The sequence below is a fragment of the Monodelphis domestica genome, chromosome 5 (genome assembly GCF_027887165.1).
Source record: "Monodelphis domestica isolate mMonDom1 chromosome 5, mMonDom1.pri, whole genome shotgun sequence".
NCBI lineage: Eukaryota > Metazoa > Chordata > Mammalia > Didelphimorphia > Didelphidae > Monodelphis > Monodelphis domestica.
Window position 1 is genome coordinate 111,392,504 of NC_077231.1, and position 22,597 is coordinate 111,415,100.

At 35.4% G+C, this 22,597-nt stretch overlaps 1 protein-coding gene and 1 pseudogene across 10 annotated transcripts in view; both read right to left on the bottom strand.

The window, feature by feature from the left end:
• ERC1 (ELKS/RAB6-interacting/CAST family member 1) overlaps positions 1–22,597 on the bottom strand; it is a 457,438-nt gene that overhangs the window by 102,437 nt on the left and 332,404 nt on the right. The window lies entirely within an intron of this gene.
• On the bottom strand, positions 1,298–18,238 carry LOC130454760 (baculoviral IAP repeat-containing protein 2-like; annotated as a pseudogene).

A 22,597-nucleotide genomic window follows, 5' to 3' on the forward strand; every position in this document is an offset into this window, starting at 1 on the left:
AATTCCTTTCGGTATTACCTAGAATTCTTTTCCCTTTTCCTGCTTCCTTGCGTTTATGTGATTGTATTTAAGTTTTCTCCTTTTTTCTTTTCTCTCGTGTCCGGGCTGGGTTCAGTTAGTTCTTTTACTTTAGTTATTATTAATAAAACTTTATAAAATACAATAGTTATTGTATATTAATTTTAATCTTTACACAAACCATGTATTACCATCCTCTATCAGAATAATTGACTATATTTTTAAAAAACACTAACAAATCACATGATTATCTCAATAGATACAGAAAAGGCCTTTGACAAAACTCACCTATTCCTATTAAAAACATTAGAGAGTCCAAGAATAAATGGACCTTTCTTTAAAAATGATAAGTGATATCTATTTAAAAATCATCAGCAAGTATCATCTTTAATGAGAATAAACTCAGAAGCCTTATGAAGAGGATCAGGGGTAAAGCAAGAATGCTTATTATCACAACTATTTAATTTTGCACTAGAAATGCTACCTTTAGCAATAAGAGGAGAAAAAGAAATTGAAGTAATTAAAGTAGGTGAAGAGGAAACTAAACTATCACTCTTTGCAAATGATATGATGGTATACTTAGAGAATCAGCTAAAAAACTCATTGAAATAGTTGATAACTTTAGCAAAGTTGCAGATTACAAAATAAACCCACATAAATCATCAGCATTTCTATATATTACCAACAAAGTCTAACAGCAAGAGATAGAAAGAGCAATAAGTAAGACCCTTTATGAATAAACTAAGGATTATAAAGGAAAAGAATTATGTTGAAATATTGCTGTCACTGTATAGAATGTTCTGGTTCTGTTCACGTCACTTCACATCAGTCATGTATCTGTTTCTTGATTTTCCTGAAATCATCCCGAGGGACATTTCTCACACCACAATAGTATTTTATCACAATCATATACCACAACTTATTTGGCCACTTCCAAATTGATGGACAACAGTGTATCAGTGTTCCAAATTTCCTTCATCCCCTCCAAAATTTATTATTTTCCTGTCATATCAGACAATCTAATAGTTGTGAGGTGGTAATTTAGAGTTGCTTTATAATGAGCATTTTTTAAGAAAGACAAAGTATTTTTTATCTGACTATAAATGGCTTTGACTTCTTTATCTGAAAACTGCTTGTTCATATTCTTTGAACATTTATCAACTGGAAAATGGTTTATTTTCATAAATTTGACTTAGTTCTCTATATATTTGAGAAATGAGACCTTTATTAGATACTTGCTATAGTCCCCCCCCCCCCCCCCCCCAGCTTTCTGCTTTCCTTCTAATCTTGTTTGGATTTGTTTTGTTTGTACAAATCCTTTTTAAGACAATATAATCAAAATTATCCATTTCACATTTTAAAATACTTTTGATGCCTTGTTTGGTCCTAAATTCTTCCCTTAACAATAAATCTGACAAGTCAACTATTCTATGCCGCCCCCCCCCCCCCCCTTATCTGCTTAGAGTATCACCCATTATGTTTAGATCATATACTTAACATGTTGACTGTATCTTGGTATAGGGTGTAAGAAGTAGGTCTATTCCTGGTCTTTGCCATGCATTTTCCAATTTTACCAAAAGCTTTAGTCAAATAGTGAGTTTTTGTCCCCAAAACTTGAATCTTTTGTTTTATCAAACACTGTTACTATTGTCATTTGTTACTAGGTTTTGAGTAACTAATCTATTCCACTTAGTTAGCACCAGATGGTTGAATTTCTTTTTTTTAAGTTGTTAAAACAGGAACATAGATTAAGGGAGGGATTCTCCCTAAGCAAAACCAATTCTAAGGATGTACAAAAATATCTCTAACTCCTTTTGAGATAATAAAGAATGAGAATCTGAGAGAGTGCTCATTAATTAGGGAATGGCTAAATAAGTCATAGTAAATAAATGTGATAGAATACAATTATTGATAGATAAATGTTGATAAAATGCTAAGAAATGATAAAAAAGCTTCAGGAAAATTTGGAAGCCTTTGCATAAATTAATGTAAAGTAAAATGAATAGTACCAGAACAACATTTTATAAAAAGCCAACAATATAGTAAAGTGAGACAACTTCTAAAGAACTAGGATTTTGGATCAGTGTAATGACTAACACCACAATTCTAGAGGACTCATGATGAAATGTGCTACTCAACCCCACTTAAGGTGCTGAATTAGACTATTTGATTAGCCTTTTTTGGGAGAGAACATTAACAGACACCAATGGTGAAATCTGTTTTGCTTGATAATAAGTCTTTGTAACAGGTGTTTTGTTTTTCATTCCTTTAGAACTAGAGGCAGGGAGTTTTTGGTGAGAGACAGACAGGCAGTGAGTTTTTGCTGACTAAAAAAAATACATTAAATTAATATATTAAAAATAATATAACAAAAATATAAGCAATATATTATACTATATTACAGTAGTAGCATATGTAATGTAATATGTAAATATAACATTTAATTCTTTAAAAAGAATAAGTGTTATTAAGCTGGGGTCTGTCAACTTGCTTACAAAGATAGATAAAATGTATTTAATATTCTTGTTTTTTCTTTGTAATGCTATGTATTTTATGCAACTAAAAATACATTTTTGAGAAGGAATCCATATATTTTACGAGAGTGCCAGAGGGACCCATGTTATAAGAAAGGTTAAGAACTCTTGGTCTAAAAGATGCTCTGAAGTAAAGAGATGTTTCATTTCTATTTCGATCTGTGGATTCACTATTTTCACAGATAACATATGTTACCAATTATTTATGAAAGAAGATTAAAAACACAGTTCCTTTATGAAGATAACTCCTTTTAACTGAAGCATAATTATTTGTTAGTGTTGATTTGTCCTTTTACACTCTCATTATTAAAGATTATATTTTTATTCTCAATCTAAAGGCCCTTTCAGGCCTAAATCCATTATTTTATGAAGTCTTATGTCTATATCTATGATCTTAAGAAGAACCTGAATCTTTTGTTCATACTTTTTGATTATCATTTTTATTGTTATGATATATTCAGGAAAATAACTTCTGTATGATTTATAAAATTTGAAAATGCTTTATTTTAAAATGTACTTCTTAAAAGTACTATTTATTAAATGACAAAAGCCGAGTACATCGAGATTTTTGAATTATTCAAACCTTAAAAATTTTTTTCTCAAATATCTCATCTACTATGTTTGCATTTTAACATTTGACCGGCTCTGGTCTTTGCACTAGAATACTTGGAGATCACTGTTCTGATACAAGCCCATTTCCTCAGTGATTATGCTCAATTTTGCATGATAATTTATTCTTAGGTATAAATCATTTTTCCTTTCCTGCCAATATAAAATATTGCAATTTAACATTTTATTTTCTCATAGCTGGTGGATAATCCTTAAGGAGACTGCCTGGGGTTGGTACATGACCTTTTTCTTCCTGGCTGATTACAATAGTTTTCTCTACATTGGAAATTCTGACACTTAGAACATATTATATACCTCATGCTGTCTTTTTAGTGGTGACCTGAAGAATTTATTTACATTTACTCATTTCATTCAAGTAATCTGGGTTGTTTTATTTTTATCATTTAAAAAAAAATGGCATTCAGGTTGTTGTTTTTTCTCCTTGTGCTCTTTTGGGAGCCAGATAAATTATATATTATTCTGTCTCCTGTTTTCCTGGGCAGCTGTTTTCGAGAGTCTCACTTGGTCTTACAGCTTTACCATCAGTTGACTCTTCTCCAACTCTTTATTTTTTTGTTAAGGTTTTAAGGATAGTAATATATTTTATTGTAATTTCCTTACTAGTTATAAAACTAGTTATAAAAAAAAGCTACCAGAGAACCAGGCACATAAAAAGGCTTCTACATTGACAACTCTGAGAGGACACTATCAAAGCACAAAACTCACTGACTCATAGCATTTATCTTTCATCTAATTAACAAATATTTAAGTAACTACAATGTGCAAGGCACTGCAAGAAACACAAAAATGACAAAGATAGTTGTATATCTTCACACTAGGTGGCATAATATGCAAACATTTATTAAAACTATTAACAACAAGGTAGAGAGAGAAAAACAATTACAGTAGATATCCATTACAAAAAGAGACATTACTTAAGTTTTACAAAACAAATATAATTTAGCTTATAAAGAACATGGTAGAATCCTACCACATCAGCATTATTCAGTTTTTTATAACGAATACAAGTGTATCTGACATACAAAAACTAAGCTCCTGAAACAGAATCACCTTTTAAATACACTATAGATCACTAAAGAAATTCTTTTTAAGTCACATTATTATAATGCAAAAAAGCTACTTTTAAATCTTATCTGTCCTAAACCCAGATATTCTAAATGAGATGTCATTTGGGATCTCTTTAAAGAAACATCACACCAGATATATATGTGTATATAAAAATTCAACTGGGTCAAAACATCAAGTCTCTCTCTTTTAAATATTATACTGTCAATCTGTTCCTCATATTAGGGAAACTTTTTACCTCAACTAGTCTCTATTTTACAACAAAACTGTAAAAAAACACCCAAAAAAGTGGCACCATAGTTATGACAAATTTGGGGGCTCCTGTTTCCCACACCTGTTCAAGACTACACTTACATAGGATTCAAAGTTTTTAGCAAGATAACCAAATTTAAAAACCCCAAATGCTGCATAATAGCAGTATATCTACACTCTATCCTTATGTTTTCAAGCACATAGCATCACATCCAGCTCTTCCAACACATAAACATGCATACATATACATAAACTTTCAAGGAATTATAACAATAGTATATGCATGACATCATGTACTATAAGAAACCAAGAAACTAATTACCAAGGCAGAATTGTACATTGATTTGCTACCTAAAAAGCCTTAAAACAACTTTTCTTTCTTCCAAAAGACTCCAGTGACTTAAGACTGAGCATTTTGAAGTCTTTTCAATACAAATTTGGGTGTATAGATTTTTTTCATGAAGGAAATGTATGTACTGAACCTGCAAATAGGGCATTTTCTTGGAGAAGGAGCACATTCTTTGCATATTACTAGATGACCACAAGGAATAAATACAATAGAAACCTCTTTGTTCATACAAACTTTACATGTTCTTTCTTCTTGTAATCTCCTAAGTTGTTCTTCCATAGGAAGACCAAATAAATTATTGTATAACACAGACCCAATTTCTCTGAGACGGTTTTTAAATACACTGGCTGCAGCATTTCCTTTGACTAAAATGGTAACACTCAGTTCTCTTGCTTGTAGAGACATCTGTGTTTTTGTTTAATAACATCACGTTCCTGATCATTAATCACACCAGATGTTAAGAGACTATCCAGGATATGAAGTACACAGGTCAAATGCTGAAACAGAGCCATTCTATTCTTCCAAATTAATGTCAGGTCATCTGATGCCATTTCTTCAGTTTGTCTCTTTATTCCTCTTTCCTTTTTTCATCTTCTGCATTGAGGAGATCCGATATAACCTCATTGACTGTTTTGTAATTTTCACCAGTTGTTAAGATTTTACTCTGAATAATTTGTTTTACTAGACTTCTACTGAAGCCCATTTCCAAAGCAGCTTTAATCATTGGAGTGTTCATCATGACTGTATCTTCTGAATTATTTTCTCCAGGTCCAAAATGAATAATTGGTAGATCAGCATTTTCATCTCCTGGCATATCTGAAGTTGACAATAACTCTTCAAGGAGATGAGGGTACCTAGCTTGAACTTGATCAACAAACTCTTGACCTTTCATTTGTATCAAATACTCACACCTTGAGAACCATTTGGCATGCTCCACTCAAGGATCATCTCCGGATTCCCAATATCTAAGTTTGCCATCACAGCAAAAGCACTTCACATCATCATTTCGACCCACATAATAAAAGCCAGCACTTGCAACCTGCTCTGGATGAACTGGAATTTGAGGTGGCCAGGTCACAAAGGTTTTCACATAGGCTACATGGGTTTGCATGCTCAGATTAGAAACACTGAACCTTGATGTTTCTTGGATTTGACTCTCCAGGAAAGGACAGTAAGGAAAATGTCTTTCATGCTATGACATGGCATCATCTTTTGGTTCCCAGTTACTCAGTTTCCCACCACAGGCAAAGAAAGCTACCATGTCTCCAGGTCCTATATAATAAAAGCCAACTCTTGCCAGATCTAATGGTGACAGAAATGTCAATGGCCATGCCTGGTAAGTAAGAATTCCGGCATCTTCAGTACTCTCAGAATAACTGTAGGGGCTGGTGTTCAAAGGTGACAAGTTCTCAACTCCTCTGGAAGTCACTGGCTCCAGTGGAAAACTGGAATAAGAACTACTGAAATATCCATTCCACTCTGTTCTGAACTGAAAGATAATGAACATGTGGCATTATTCACTGAAGAAGAAAATATAGACTGAGAAGATCCCAGATTAATTGAAATCAGACTCTGAATAAAGGCACAGCTAGGATAGAGCTGTTTATATTTGTCAATCACATTGTCTCCTTGTTTTCAGTTATCCAGCATTAAGCACAACAGAAACATTTAACTCTGTCATTCACACCATTGTAATAAAATCCAGCCTGAGCAAGACTCCTTTCTGAGATTGTAACATTGACTGGGAAAGCAGAGTATGTAGACATTCTGTAGAGTTCTCATGACAAATCAGATTTCATTTCATGTGTATCACTACTCATCAAATGTGATAACAGGACACCATCCTCTACCACACTCACAATTGAGTATTTGGGGAATAAAAGAGGACAAGTCTTTCTTTGGGAGGTAGTTTTGTGAGTGGGCTTGCAATGTTAGTTATATATTTAGCTAAAATCATACAATTGAATTTTTTCATCCTTTTACACTAAAACAGAGATCTGAGTAGGTTGTGTGCATTATTGGATTTACAGCATTAGAATTTCATGGAGTTAACTCTGTAAGAAGCGAAGAAATTCTCTCAAATCATCTGAATGGTATCTAGTATTCCATTCAATGAGTCTTAGGGTCAGTCTTTTTCTGGAGTTTAGTTATAGATTTTACAAAATTATTTTCTTCTACAATTTGGTCCAGAGATTATATTACTCTAAAATATTTATTAAGTGTATCTGGAGTTTTTTTGTTTTGTTTTGTTATTACTTTCAATCTCTCTGCTATTTCTTCACCTGCACCTTACTCTTTCTCTGAACTTTGACCTGTTGAAGAATAGAGGAATCAAGAGGAGGCCCAAACAAGAAGTTGCTGGATAAGTTAATGAGAGAGTTATACTAGATTATTTCTGAGTTTCATTCTAGTTGTATTATTCTATGACATTTTTGAGTCATGATTTAGATGTTATCAGGAAGATTAACCCTAAATCTGCAATGGCGAACCTATGGCATGCAGAGTGCTCTCTATGAAGATGTCACAGCAACGTCTGCCAGAGTTCGTTTCTAGAAAGGCAGAGGGTCTTGGGAAAGGCTGCTCCCCTCCCCCTTTCCACCATGCCATATGAAATTTTTTCATATCCCCGCCCCTCTGCCCAGCAACCAATGGAAGCACACAGGGGGTAAGATGGGTGGCTCACAGGCAGCATAGCTGGAGGGGAGAGGAGCACTCAGGCCACACCCCTCACCATCTCTATACTCAATGAGGACATTTTTTACTTTATCTACCCCTTCACCCAGCAGCCCAATGGGAGTGCTTCCTCCCTTCCCTGTGTTGGTAAAGGGAACACGGCATGTAGACTCTAAAAGGTTTGCCACCACTGCCCTAAATCAATGTTCTGTGCAACAAAACACAAATGAGTAGCACAAGTCCTTCCAAATAGGATGTTGCTTTTAAATAGGAAAACTAAAAGTGTGAACCTTAACATTTAGTAGGATAAGAAGAACACGGAAAATGGCAAATTACAGGTTGTATAGACACTTAATTGTAAAACTACGTATGACAGTAATAACTTTTTAAAAAATATATTTCTCTCTACTAATGAATTTTTTCGACTATGTATATTGGTTACAACAGTTTTGTTTTTAAAGGAAGAATAAAGAGTTGGAAGGGTCTGAAAATGAACTTATTTAAAAAGGATTTCTAAAAAAGGAATATATACTCTCTTTTCTCAAAAAGAAATATACCGAATATAAACTAACCATAAAATGGTTCTGATTTCAGTAACTAAGAGATTAAAAAATAGTAAAGGATTCTTCTGTGCTCTAAGATTGTTTATAGATAAAAAAAGAAAATAAGAATGGTAATGACAATACAGACTGGGCCCACTTCAAACTCATTATCATAAGGAACTGATTTTTTTCAACATCAATCAAAATCAACAGTGCCTTAGTAATAAAACTTGACTTGATTACTTGACTTGATAATGTAATATTTGAGGAAGAGAAAGGACAGGGCTGATTTATTTGCCCTTTTAGGGCAATCAATCTACAAAGCCTGCCAGGACCTGAGTTTTGTTAAAAGACTGAGTGATAAAAGAGATGGGGTACTAATGAGCTCACCCATGCTATAAATGGTTTCCTAGGCTCTCTTGTTCCTGAGACTATTGTTACATGGAATGGCATCAGGAAAAGAAATAAGCATTTCTCCAAAACAGTACCAAATTAAAACTTTTAATTAATTATCAGTATACAGAAAAAATGTTTCAAAAGTAAGCAGACTAAATAGTTTGTATATGATGTAATAGTTCACGTATGTTTATATACTTAGATACATTCTAACAAATTTTAAAGATAATTTTCAACAAGTATTCAATAATCTAATCAGCAAAATAAAAGTAAAGGAAAACTGACTACCAGGTAATAAAGACCTGAGTAGAATGTAAACATCTGTTCTAATTCCAATACTTTATCTTTTTTTTCAAGCTATTCTTAACTAAGGGAATTGGAAATATAAAAGTAAAAAGAAAACATGCAATAAAGAAAACACATGAAACACAACCTCAAGTAGGGTAATGGGGATACAAAAACTCTATATGACCACCTATCCAAAGAGCCAGGAGCTAAAAGAACCCTTTTCGACTCCTTCCTCTTTCAACTTTAATGGGTCCAGCAATTACTGCACTGAATAAGCTCTTTTAACACATGGTATATGCTTCAGCAGTCCATTATTTTCCCAGGCTTTCTACGGCTCATTTAAATGGTACAGAGGACCCCCTCTATGAGGCTGTTCCTAGGGCTCATTGAGTTTAGATTATGAGATATGTAGGTGTTTATTATGAGGTAGTATAAAACTATGAAGGAGAATAACAAAAATATGTTAGAAACATTCGATAAAAAAGGTGGATTAAAAAAGAAATATCTGAAAGAAAAAAAAATCTGGATGAAGATGAATGTACTAAGGAAAAGCAATGCCCCATTTATATAGTTGGGGGAAAGGTTGTGGTTCTCTTTTATAATAAATACTATTTTGATATGGTTAGAGACAGAAATATATTTTTTTTAACCCTTACCTTCCATTTTAGAATCAATACTGTATATTTGTTCTAAGGCAGAAGAGCAGCAAGTAAAAGGCAATGGAAACTAAGTGACTTGCCCAGGGTCACACAGCTAGAAGTGTCTGAGATCATATTTGAACCCAGGACGTCCCATCTCTAGGCCTGGTTCTCAATCCACTGAGCCACTTCACTGCCCCTAGATAAATCTTTTCATTATAATTCTGAAATAATTTTATTTAATATAGTTAATGTAGTCTATGGACCAATTATTTTAATCCATCACAGCAAAAATGAACAGAAATATAGAACTGATTTTTTGCAAACAGGGTTTGCTTTAGAAGCAGTCCAGGCAAAAATGAAAAGATAGGCTATGAACTCTTCATTGAAATAAAGGAGCTTGTATTGACAGTTCAACTAGGTGATGCAGTGGATAAAATAACAGTCCTAGAATCAGGAAAACTTGAATTCAAATCTAGCCTCAGATGCTTATTAGATAGATGACCTTGGGCAAATCAACTATACTGTTTGCCGCAACTTCCTCATCTGTAAAATAGGGATCGTAATAGAAACTACTTCCCAGGGTTGTTATGAGTATCAAATGAGAAAACTGTAAAGCACTTAGCACAGTACCTGGTACAAAGTAGGAGCTATGTAAATATCAGATAATAATATTAGTGTTGTTATAATGCAGAAGGATAGAACTGAAAGGAAGCAAAAGAAAATGAAAAGTAAAACTAAAGAAGCTGGAACTTATAAATGTTTAATCTTTATGCACAGATTTAAGCTTCAAATATCACTTGACTTTTGCCATAAAATCAGTCAAGAATGACTGTTATCATATCAGTGAGTGTTTCACAATGGGTTCAGTTTTTATATCTAAGAATATAAGATTTATAATCCCCAAGAGATTCAAAACTTACTTCTATTTGTAACCAATGAAAATGTGGTTGCCAAGACTGTGAATGTTAAAAACTGTAAATGCCAAACTCTGTAAAGGTTTTGGCCAAACTGTAAAGGATAGTTTTCAGTGTCTTGACTTAAAATCAAAAATAAGTGGTCACCATGGGAAATTCCCAAATATTAAAAATACCCAAGTCAGTTGGGATTTATGGATATTTTAATTAATATAAATGAAGGAATTAAGGGAAGGAGGGAGAGAGAGAGAGAGAGAGAGAGAGAGAGAGAGAGAGAGAGAGAGAGAGAGAGAGAGAGAGAGAGAGAAGGCCTAAGCCTGAGCCTAAGGGAGAGCGAGTCAGTCTTTATCACTCACAAGACCATCTTCAAGCAAGCTCCAAACCTCCAAACTCCAACTCCAACTAACTTCCAATTCAAAAAAACTACCTCCAATTCAATAAGTCCCTTCCTTTTAAAGAAATTTTCTCTCATGTAACCTCTCATCTTCTTTTGTTCTCACCTTCTCTGGTTAGATAAAATCCTCTGAGTACTTCACACCTCTTTTATTAAGCTTGCCTTTATAAATTGCTTGACCTTTTAGAGATTAATTTAACCTTTCTAGGTACTTAGCACCTTTTTGTATTAGATCTAAAAATAGACCTAGCTTAAGGTTCTAGCTTTACTATGAGTATGAGTTAGGGACTTTTCACTGTTCAATCAGGAATTTGCAACTTTATCTTCCCTTAAGGCATTGTCTGAGTAGGGTGGAGAAATTTTTAAAAGTTCTCAATACATTCCTGATCAAGTACCTCCATTGTTAAAATAGGGGAAAAACTTAACCAAATCTTCTAAGGTACAGTCTGAGCAGTTTTGAGATTCACATATTCCTCTTTGTTCTTATTGCCCCATATTGCCAAGATTCATGAACATGTATGTTATATCTTTAATGGTATCACATAGATTATGTAGGACTTTATTATTTATTACAAATATAGTCATACAAAACAAATTTCCACATGAGACCTATATAACAGAAAAAAAGAAAATAAATGTTCAAATCTTTTTTTTTCTGAGTCCATTACTTCTCTCCATAGAGATAGATAACATTTTTCTTCACAGATTCCTTGGAATTACGGTGGATTTGTTGTTTTAATCAGTTATAAAATCTTTCACTATAGATTATCTTAATAATATTTGTATAATTATCCTAATATCCAAAGTTTAAGATCTTTTAAAGCAATTTTAGGAAAATAAAATCACCAACATCCTGAATCAGGAAAGTTTATCTTTTTGGAGAAGGTGTCATGAGGATGCCTACAGAAACCACATAGTACATCAAAAGATCCCAATTCATTAATCTCCCCTTTCTCTTTTTTGTTAATATGATCACCAGGGATATAATTTTTTCCAAGTACTGCTTTTGCTTATCCTATAAATTTTGTACATCAAAAGATCCAGGGTGAACTTTGGGATATAATGAACTGAACTGAAGGGGGTTTAACCTGTCATTTACTCTGAATTTTAAACTCTCATTTATTTATTCATTCATTCATTCATTCATTCATTCATTCATTCCACTTTTGAACATTATATTATTTGGTCATTTTCAAACATTATTCACTAGAAACAAAGATCATTTTCGTTCCCCCCCACTCCCCCCAAACCCTCCCAATGGTGATACATGCTTCCTCTCAGTATCACATGTATCCTCAGTCTGAACTTTTTTCCATGTTGTTGTTATTTTCATTAAGGTTTTCATTTAGAGTCTTTCCTCAATCATATCACTTCCACCCCTGTACTCAAGCTGTTACCTTTCCCCGGTGTTTTTACTCCCACCGTTTGTCCTCTGCTTGAGGGTAGTGTTTTTTTCTCCATGATCCCTGTGGATTGTTCAGGGACATTGCATTGACACTAATGGAGAAGTCCATTACGTTCGATTGTACCACAGTGTAGCAGTCTCTGTGTACAATGTTCTCCTGGCTCTGCGCCTTTCACTCTGCATCACTTCCTGGAGGTTGTTCCAGTCTCCATGGAATTCTTCCACTTTATTATTCCTTTGAGCACAATAGTACTCCATCACCAACATAGACCATAATTGGTTCAGCCATTCCCCAACTGAAAGGCATCCCCTCATTTTCCAATTTTTGGCCACCACAAAGAGCGCAGCTATGAATATTCTTATACATGTCTTTTTCCTTATTATCTCTTTGGGGTACAAAACCAACAGGCTATGGCTGGATCAAAGGGCAGACAGTCTTTTATCGCCCTTTGGGCATAGTTCCAAATTGCGCTCCAGAATGGTTGGATCAATTCACAACTCCACCAGCAATGAATTAATGTCCCAACTTTGCCACATCCCCTCCAACATTCATTACTTTCCTTTGCTGTCATGTTAGCCAATCTGCTAGCTGTGAGGTGATACCTCAGAGTTGTTTTGATTTGCATCTCTCTGATTATAAGAGATTTAGAACACTTTTTCATGTGCTTATTAATAGTTTTGATTTCTTTGGCTGAGAACTGCCTGTTCATGTCCCTTGCCCATTTATCAATTGGAGAATGGCTTGATTTTTTGTACAATTGATTTAGCTCTTTGTAAATTTGAGTAATTAAACCTTTGTCAGAGGTTTTTATGAAGATCATTTCCCAATTTGTTGCTTCCGTTCTGATTTTAGTTACATTGGTTTTGTTTATACAGAAACTTTTTAATTTGATGTAATCAAAGTTGTTTATTTTACATTTTGTGACTCTTTCTATGTCTTGCTTGGTTTTAAAGTCTTTCCTTTCCCACAGGTCCGATATGTATACTATTCTGTGTTCACCTAGTTTACTTATAGTTTCCTTCTTTATGTTCAAGTCATTCACCCATTCTGAGTTCATCTTGGTGTAGGGTGAGAGGTGTTGATCCAAACCTAATCTCTCCCACACTGTCTTCCAGTTTTCCCAGCAGTTTTTGTCAAATAGTGGATTTTTGTCCCAAAAGCTGGGGTCTTTGGGTTTGTCATAGACTGTCTTGCTGAGGTCACTTAACCCAAGTCTATTCCACTGATCCTCCTTTCTGTCTCTTAGCCAGTCCCAAAATGTTTTGATGACCACTGCTTTATAATATAGTTTGAGATCTGGGACTGCAAGGCGACCTTCCTTTGTTTTTTTTTCATGACTTCCCTGGATATCCTTGATCTTTTGTTCTTCCAAATGAACTTTGTTATGGTTTTTTCTAATTTGGTAAAAAAAAATTTTGGAAGTTCAATGGGTATGGCACTAAATAGATAGATAAGTTTGGGTAGGATGGTCATTTTTATTATGTTAGCTCATCCTACCCATGAGCAGATGATGTTTTTCCAATTGCTCAGATCTAGTTTTAATTGTGTGAAAAGTGCTTTGTAGTTGTGTTCATATAGTTCCTGTGTTTGTCTCAGCAGGTAGATTCCTATGTATTTTATATTGTTTAGGGTGATTTTGAATGGAATTTCTCTTTCTAATTCCTGCTGCTGAGATGTGTTGGAGATACATAGAAATGCTGATGATTTATGTGGGATTATTTTGTATCCTGCAATTTTGCTAAAGTTGTTTAATATTTCGACTAGCTTTTTGGTTGCTTCTCTAGGATCTTTAAGTAGACCACCATATCATCTTTTAAGAGTGATAACTTGGTCTCCTCATTGCCTATTTTAATGCCTTCAATTTCTTTTTCTTCTCTAATTGCTACTGCTAGTGTTTCTAGTACAATGTTAAATAATGGATGATAATGGGCATCCCTGTTTCACTCCTGATCTTATTGGGAATGCATCTAGTTTATCCCCATTGCAGATGATGTTAGCTGATGGTTTTAGATATATACTGTTTACTATTTTTAGGAACGACCCTTCTATTCTTATGCTTTTTAGTGTTTTTAATATGAAGGGGTGTTGTATTTTATGAAAGGCTTTTTCTGCATCTATTGAGATAATCATGTGATTTTTCTTGGTTTGCTTGTTGTCAATTATGTGGATGGTTTTCCTAATATTGAACCAGCCCTGCATTCCTGGTATAAATTCTACTTGATCATAGGGAATGACCCCCCGGATCACTTGCTGAAGTCTTTTTGCTAGTATCCTGTTTAAGATTTTTGCATCTATGTTCATTAGGGAGATGTTTTTGACCTGCCTGGCTTTGGAATCAGTACCATGTTTGTGTCATGAAAGGAATTTGGTAGAACTCCCTCTTTGCTTATTATGTCAAATAGTTTGTATAGTATTGGGATTAGCTGTTCTTTGAATGTTTGATAGGATTAACTTGTGAATCCATCTGGCCCTGGGGATTTTCTCTTTAGGGAGTTCTTTGATTGCCTGTTGGATTTCTTTTTCTCATATGGGATTATTTAAGAATTCTAATTCTTCTTCTGTTAGTCTAGGCAATTTGTATTTTTGTAAGTATTCGTCCATATTGCCTAGATTGGCATATTTATTGCCATATAATTGGGGAAAGAAGTTTTTAATGATTGCCTTAATTTCCTCTTCATTGGAGGTAAGGTCCCCCTTTTCATCTATGATACTGTCAATTTGCTTTTCTTCTCTCCCTTTTTAAAATTAGATTGCACAGTACTTTGTCTATTTTGTTTGTTTTTTCAAAGTACCAGCTTCTTGTCTTATTTATTAGTTCAATAGTTCTATCACTTTCAATTTTATTAATTTCTCCCTTAATTTTCAGGATTTCTAATTTGGTTTCTTCTGGGGTTTTTTAATTTTTTCACTTTCAAGTTTTTTGATTTGCATGTCCAATTCATTGATCTCTGCCCTCCCTAATTTGTTAATAGATACACTCAGGGATATGAATATTCCTCTGAGTACTGCTTTGGCTGTGTCCTATAAGGTTGGAAAGGATGTCTCACCATTGTCATTGTCTTCAATGAAATTATTGTTCACACTATCAGTAGCAATTAGAGAAGAAAAAGAAATTGAAGGTATTAAAATTGGCAATGAGGAGACCAAAGTATCACTCTTTACAGATGATATGATGGTTTCCCTAAGGAATCCTAGAGAATCAAACAAAAAGTTACTTGAAATAATCAACAACTTTAGCAAAGTTGCAGGATACAAAATAAACCCGCATAAGTCATCAGCATTTCTATATATCTCTAACCCATTTCAGCAGCAAGAATTAGAAAGAGGAATACCATTTAAAATCACCCTAGACAATATAAAATATCTAGGAATCTATCTGCTGAGACAAACACAGGAACTATATGAACACAACTACAAAACACTTACCACACAGTTAAAACTAGATCTAAAAAACTGGAAAAACATTGATTACTCATGGGTGGGATGAGCTAACATAATAAAAATGACCATCCTACCCAAATTAATTTACTTATTTAGTGCCATACCCATTGAACTAACAAAAAACTTCTTTACAGAATTAGAAAAAACCATAACTCAGTCCATTTGGAAGAACAAAAGATCAAGGATATCCAGGGAAATCATGAAAAAAATGCAAAGGAAGGAAGACTTGCAGTCTCAGATCTCAAACTATATTATAAAGCAGTGGTCATCAAAACATTTTGGGACTGGCTAAGAGACAGAAAGGAGGATCAGTGGAATAGACTTGGGTTAAGTGACCTCAGCAAGACAGTCTATGACAAACCCAAAGACCCCAGCTTTTGGGACAAAAATCCACTATTTGACAAAAACTGCTGGGAAAACTGGAAGACAGTGTGGGAGAGATTAGGTTTGGATCAACACCTCACACCCTACACCAAGATAAACTCAGAATGGGTGAATGACTTGAACATAAAGAAGGAAACTATAAGTAAATTAGGTGAACACAGAATAGTATACATGTCAGACCTTTGGGAAGGGAAAGATTTTAAAACCAAGCAAGACTTAGAAAGAGTTACAAAATGTAAAATAAACAACTTTGATTACATCAAATTAAAAAGTTTCTGTACAAACAAAACCAATGTAACTAAAATCAGAACGGAAGCAACAAATTGGGAAACGATCTTCATAAAAACCTCTGACAAAGGCTTAATTACTCAAATTTACAAAGACCTAAATCAATTGTACAAAAAAATCAAGCCATTCTCCAATTGATAAATGGGCAAGGGACATGAACAGGCAGTTCTCAGCCAAAGAAATCAAAACTATTAATAAGCACATGAAAAAGTGTTCTACATCTCTTATAATCAGAGAGATGCAAATCAAAACAACTCTGAGGTATCACCTCACACCTAGCAGATTGGCTAACATGACAGCAAAGGAAAGTAATGAATGCTGGAGGGGATATGACAAAGTAGGGACATTAATTCATTGCTGGTGGAGTTGTGAATTGATCCAACCATTATGGAGGACAATTTGGAACTATGCCCAAAGGGCGATAAAAGACTGTCTGCCCTTTGATCCAGCCATAGCACTACTGGGCTTGTACCCCAAAGAGATAATAAGGAAAAAGACATGTACAAGAATATTCATAGCTGCACTCTTTGTGGTGGCCAAAAATTGGAAAATGAGGGGATGCCCTTCAGTTGGAGAATGGCTGAACAAATTGTGGTCTATGTTGGTGATGGAATACTATTGTGCTCAAAGGAATAATAAAGTGAAGGAATTCCACGGAGACTGGAACAACCTCCAGGTAGTGATGCAGAGTGAAAAGAGCAATACAGGAAAACATTGTACACAGAGACTGCTACACTGTGGTACAATCGAACATAATGGACTTCTCCAATGGTGTCAATGCAGTGCCCCTGAACAATCTGCAGGGATCTAAAAAATACTATCCACAAACAGAGGATAAACTGTGGGAGTAAAAACACCGATGAAAAGCAAGTGCTTGACTGCAGGGGTGGAGGGGATATGACTGAGGAGAGACTCTAAATGAACACTAATGCAGATGCCAACAACATGGAAATGGGTTCGAATCAAGAACACATGTGATACCCAGTGAAATCGCATGTCGGCTATGAGAGGGCGGGGGGGGGGAGCGGAGGAAGGAAAAGAAAATGATCTTTGTTTCCAATGAATGATGTTTGGAAATGACCAAATAAAACAATGTTTAAAAAAAAAAGAAAGAAATTATTGTTCCTATGATTTGTTCTCTAACTGATTTTGGAGCATCATATTATTTAATTTCCAATTGATTATTTTGCTCTCCATGTACCCTTACTGATCATTATTTTCATTGAAACGGTTGCATTAATTAATTCTGCTTTTCTGCATTTGTATGCCATGTTTTTATGACCTAGTGTATGGTCAATCTTTGTGAATGTGCCATGTGCTGCTGAAAAGGTCCTTCTTATCCGTATTTATTTTTCTCCATCTATCTATTAACTCTAATTTTTCCAAGATTTCACTCACCTCTTTTACCTCATTTTTATTTTTTGATTTTATTTTCTAAATTTCATAGTGGTTGGTTCAGATCTCCCACTAGTATGGTTTTATTATCTATTTCCTCCTTCAATTCTAGTAGTTTCTCCATTAGAAATTTGGGTGCTATACCATTTGGTGCATACATGTTGATTAGTGAAATTTCCTCATCTATACTCCCTTTTATCAGGATGTATTTACCTTCCCTATCCCTTTTAATCAGGTTTATTTTTGCTTTGGTTCTGTCAGATATCATGATTGCTTCTCCAGCCTTCTGTAACAGTTAAAATAGTGGGAGCCATAAATTGTAATAATTAAAATGGTTGAGGTCTTAAACCGTAGTGATTAAAATAGTGGAAGACTTAAATTGTGATAGATATAAGAGTGGGTGAGTAAATTGTGGCCACAAGAAATATGTTTTCACTACAGTGTCTTGTTTTAAAATCAGATATGAGGTGGTCGCCAGGGAAATATTCCCGATTATTCAAATATACCCAAGTCAGCTGGGTTTTATAGAGAGTTTAATTAATAATACAATGAAGAATTAAAGAGAGAGAGAGAGAGAGAGAGAGAGAGAGAGAGAGAGAGAGAGAGAGAGAGAGAGAGAGAGAGAGAGAGAGAGAGAGAGAGAGAGAAGGAATGAGTATGAAGGGCCTTAAGCCAACATGGCCTAGACCTGAGTCTTTAGAGAGAGATCAGTCAGTCCTTAATCAATCACCACAAGATCTGTCCAAGCAAGAATATAGACACCAGTTCAGCCAGCCATCCTTCTCCAGAGAGGGATTCTTGTGACTGTCCTCAAGAGCCTCTCCCAAGAGGCTCCTTCGAGACTGTTTTTTCAGAGCCTCCTGCTTAGAGCACTCTCCTTCTAACAGCCTCCTTAGAGACTGTTTTTTAAGAGACTCCCTCTTCAACAGACTGTCCTTTTCTTACATAGGGGGTTTTCTCCTACGTCACCTCCCCTAAGTTCTTCCATCTACCAATCACAGTAGACATTTTCCAAAGGACAGCCCATTCTGAATTCACACCTGAGTAGACATCCTTTTAGTAATCCACAGCTGAGTAGGCTAGAATCTCTGTGTAAGTTTTTTTCCTCTTTGCTCCTTGTAAGTTCACAAGTTGCCTGACTTTTATAGGTACTTAGCACCCCTTTGTATTTATTCTAAAAATAGGCATGGCTTAAGTATGGGTTTAAGTATTTTTCATTGTTTGGCAAGGAGTTTTCTCCCCTAAAGCAAGCTTAAGTACAGGTGGAATAGAGGTCTTCACATTTTTGATCTAAGTAGAATTCTCACTGTCCAAATGGGAAATGGTCCCAATAGGGAATTGTCCTAATGGAAAATTCCCCAATGAGGAATTTTTTAACATTCACAAGTCTGATAAATTTCAAGATTCACACTTCTTTCTGTCAATTGAGGCCCAATAGGTCTTACTCCAACCTTTAATTCTGACCTTATGAATATCTACATGCCTCATGTGTGTTTCTTGAAGACAACATATAGAAGGTTTTTGGATTCTAACCTAATCTGCTATTTGTCTACATTTTCTGGATGAGCTCATCCCATTCACATTCAATGTTATGATTGTCATTTGTGAATTTCCCAGCATTTTGATATCCTCCCCTACTTCTGACCTTTCTTCATTTACTATAACCTTTTAAACCAGTGATTTACTTTAAATCAGTCCCCCTTGTCTCCTCCCTTGTTATGCTTCCCTTTCTGGCCCCTCCCTTTTTGTTCCCTTCCCCTCCCGTCTCTCCTTCCCTCCCTTTTTGTACTCCCTGCCCCACTAGGCCCCCTAAGTTTACCCTCTCCTTTACCCTGTTGGATAAGATAGAATTCAAGATCACAATGGATCTAGATGCTCTTTCCTCTCAGATTTGATTTCACTGAGAGTAAGGTTTAAGTAATACCAATTACCACTCTTTTCCTCTCCTTCTTATAAAAGAATTCTTCCCCTCCCCTTCCCGTGTGTATCTTTGTGTGATGTGAACCTTAAAAATTCCCAGACCCTACTTCATAAGATTGGATTAAGACCATTCCCCATTTGGGCAGTGAACTCTAATTAGATCAGGAATGTGAGAACTCTACTTCACCTACTTAAGTCTGCCCTAGGGGAAGATAAAGTTGTAAACTCTTTTCTGAACAATGAAAAGTACTTAAACCCATACTTACAATAAGGCAAAAAGTTCTTAAGATAAGTACCTATAAAGGTCAAGCAACTTGTGAATTTACAAGGAACAAAGAGCTGAGAAACTTACTCAGAGCTTTCCTGGTGTGAATTACTCAAAAATGTACACCTTCTTAGGTGTGAACTAAGAATGGTCTGTCCTTTGAAAAACATCTACTGTGATTGATAGATGGAAGAACTTAGGGGAGGTGACATAGGAGAAAATTCCCTATATAAGGAGATGACAGGCTCTTAAGGGAAAAAAAAAAAACAGTCTCTAAGGAGGCTGTTGGGAGAGAGCTCTGGAAACAGGCTCTTGGGACAGTCTCTGGCTGGAACTCCCTTTGAGGAGAACTCTGGCTGGAACTTCCCCTGAGGAGACTCTGTCTCTCTCGGGTCTCCCTTGGGACAGTCAACTGGGAAAGGTTACCTTGAAGGGTCTCTCTCGGGGACATTTGGATTCACATTCACATTCGAATTGAGCTGGTGAAGGCAGCTGAGATGATGCTGGCCTGGTGTCACTATATTCTTGCTTGGACAGATCTTGTGGTGAGTGATTTAAGAACTGACTGATCTCTCTCTTAAGACTCAGGTCTAGGCCATGTTGGCTTAAGGCCCTTCATACTTATTCCTTTCTTATTCTCTCTCTCTTTAATTCTTCATTGTATTATTAATTAAACTCTCTATAAAACCCAGTTGACTTGGGTATATTCATAATTGGGAATATTTCCCTGGTGACCACCTTATATTTGATTTAAAAACAAGACACTGTAGTAAAAACATATTTTCTGTGGTCACAATTTACTCATCCACTCTTTTAGCGGCCACAAATTAAGTCTTCCACTATTTTAACTCACTACAGTTTAAGGCCATCAACCATTTTAATCATAACAGTGACAAAGTTTATACTATTTAATTTATTTCTATTTCTTCAAGTATATCGTAGTACCCTCATCTTTCTGTGACAAAGATTATTCTATTTAATTTATTTTTATTTCAAGTATATCATAGTACCATCATTGATTCCCCTCTCCCTTTATCTTTCTTTTTGTCCCCCCCCCCAATCATGTTAATGCCCCAATCTTTCCCTTTGAGTCATTCTTCTGGTTACTCTATTATTGCATATAATTTTTGAAAATTACACATAACTTTTCCCCCTTATGTTAGTATATATAATTTGATCTAATTGTAGCCCTTATAGAAGGGAGTTTGAATAAAAGAAAAAAAAAACACTTTCTCCTTTTCTCTTTCTTTCATATTTACCTTTTCATGTTTCTCTTGTTCTTTGTGTTTGGATGTCAAACTTTCCACTGAGTTCTGGTGTTTTCTTTGCAAATACTTGGAAATCTTCTATTTTGTTGAATGCCCACACTTTACCCTAGAAGTATATAGTCAGTTTTGATGGGTAGCTGATTCTTGGTTGAAGACCCAGTTCTCTTCCCTTTCTGAGTATCATGTTCCAGGCTTTGCGGTCTCTTAGAGTGCTCGCTGCTAGGTCTAGTGTGATCCTTATGGGGGCTCCTCTATATATGAAGTTCCTCTTCTTAGCTTCTTGTAAGATTTTCTCCTTAGCTTGGAAGCTCTTGAATTTAGTGATTACATTCCTGGGGGGTTGTCTTTTGGGGATTTAGCATAGAGTGTATTCTATGAACACTTTCTACTTCTATTTTTCCCCCTTCTTTGAGAGTATCAGGTCAATTCTCTACAATGATTTCTTGTAGTATGGCATTGAGATTTTTGTTAATCTCTGGTTTTTCATGTAGACCAATGATTCTCAAATTGTCTCTCCTTCCTCTGTTTTCCTGGTCTGTCACCTTGTCAGTGAGATATTTTATGTTTTCTTCTAATTCATTAATTTTTTGACTTTGCTTTATTAATTCTTGCTGTTTTGCAAGATCATTGGTTTCCAGTAGCTCAATTCTGGTTCTTAAGGTCTAGTTTTCTGCTTTAATCTTTTGGCATTCAGCTGTAATTTTTTGGTTCTCTAATATAATCTGTTGCTTTTCTTTTTGAAAACTTTCCCACTTCTCTTTCCATAGGGCTTCCATCTTTCTGATGATAAGCTCCATTTGAGACTCTTCCAGGGCTTGGGGACAATTTTCATTTTTTTTCAGTTTTGCCTTTGTTTGAGTTTCGTCCAGTATTTCCTCTGTAGCCTGGGTTTTTCCTCCATAAATTTTTTCAAGGGTGACAGCTTTCTTTTTTGATCTCCTTGAGGGATTTTGAGGCTCCTGTGCACAGTTAGTCATTTTTTCTGGATGTTTTCAGTTCCCTCTTTAGTCACAAATCAGAGTCTGTTGAGCAGCTTTTTTGTGTATGGAGTTAATAAGCAGGCTTTAGGTTTTCCTCAGTCCTTTGCGGCTTTTCTCGGTACCTTCCTCCAGGGGGCACTCAGTGTCTGCTGTCTCTTGCTCATCTGTATTTCTGGTTTAGCTACTTTCGGTGGTGGGTCCCCTACAGACCTAGTCAGTTCCCAAGGACCCAAAAAACGCTCACTGTTCATTCCAGAGGGACTCCCGTCTCACTCCCTGGCTCCGGGCACCTGAGTTCTGTGCTCTCTCATGTCTTGAGTTTTTCTGCCTAGCTGCCTTGGTGGGGGGTTTCCCCTGCTGTCCTAGTCAGCTCCCAAGGGAGTGGAAGTGTCCTCTCCTCGCTTCAGAGGCTCCCCTTGCTTGTTCGTTAATTCCCTCTATGTAAAGTATAATATTTTATACACCTCCAGTAAGAGAATCTTTAGAGTTTTAATACTGAAAAATGAATATCATGACAGATGTAACATACTAAATGTAATATTTAGAAATTGGTT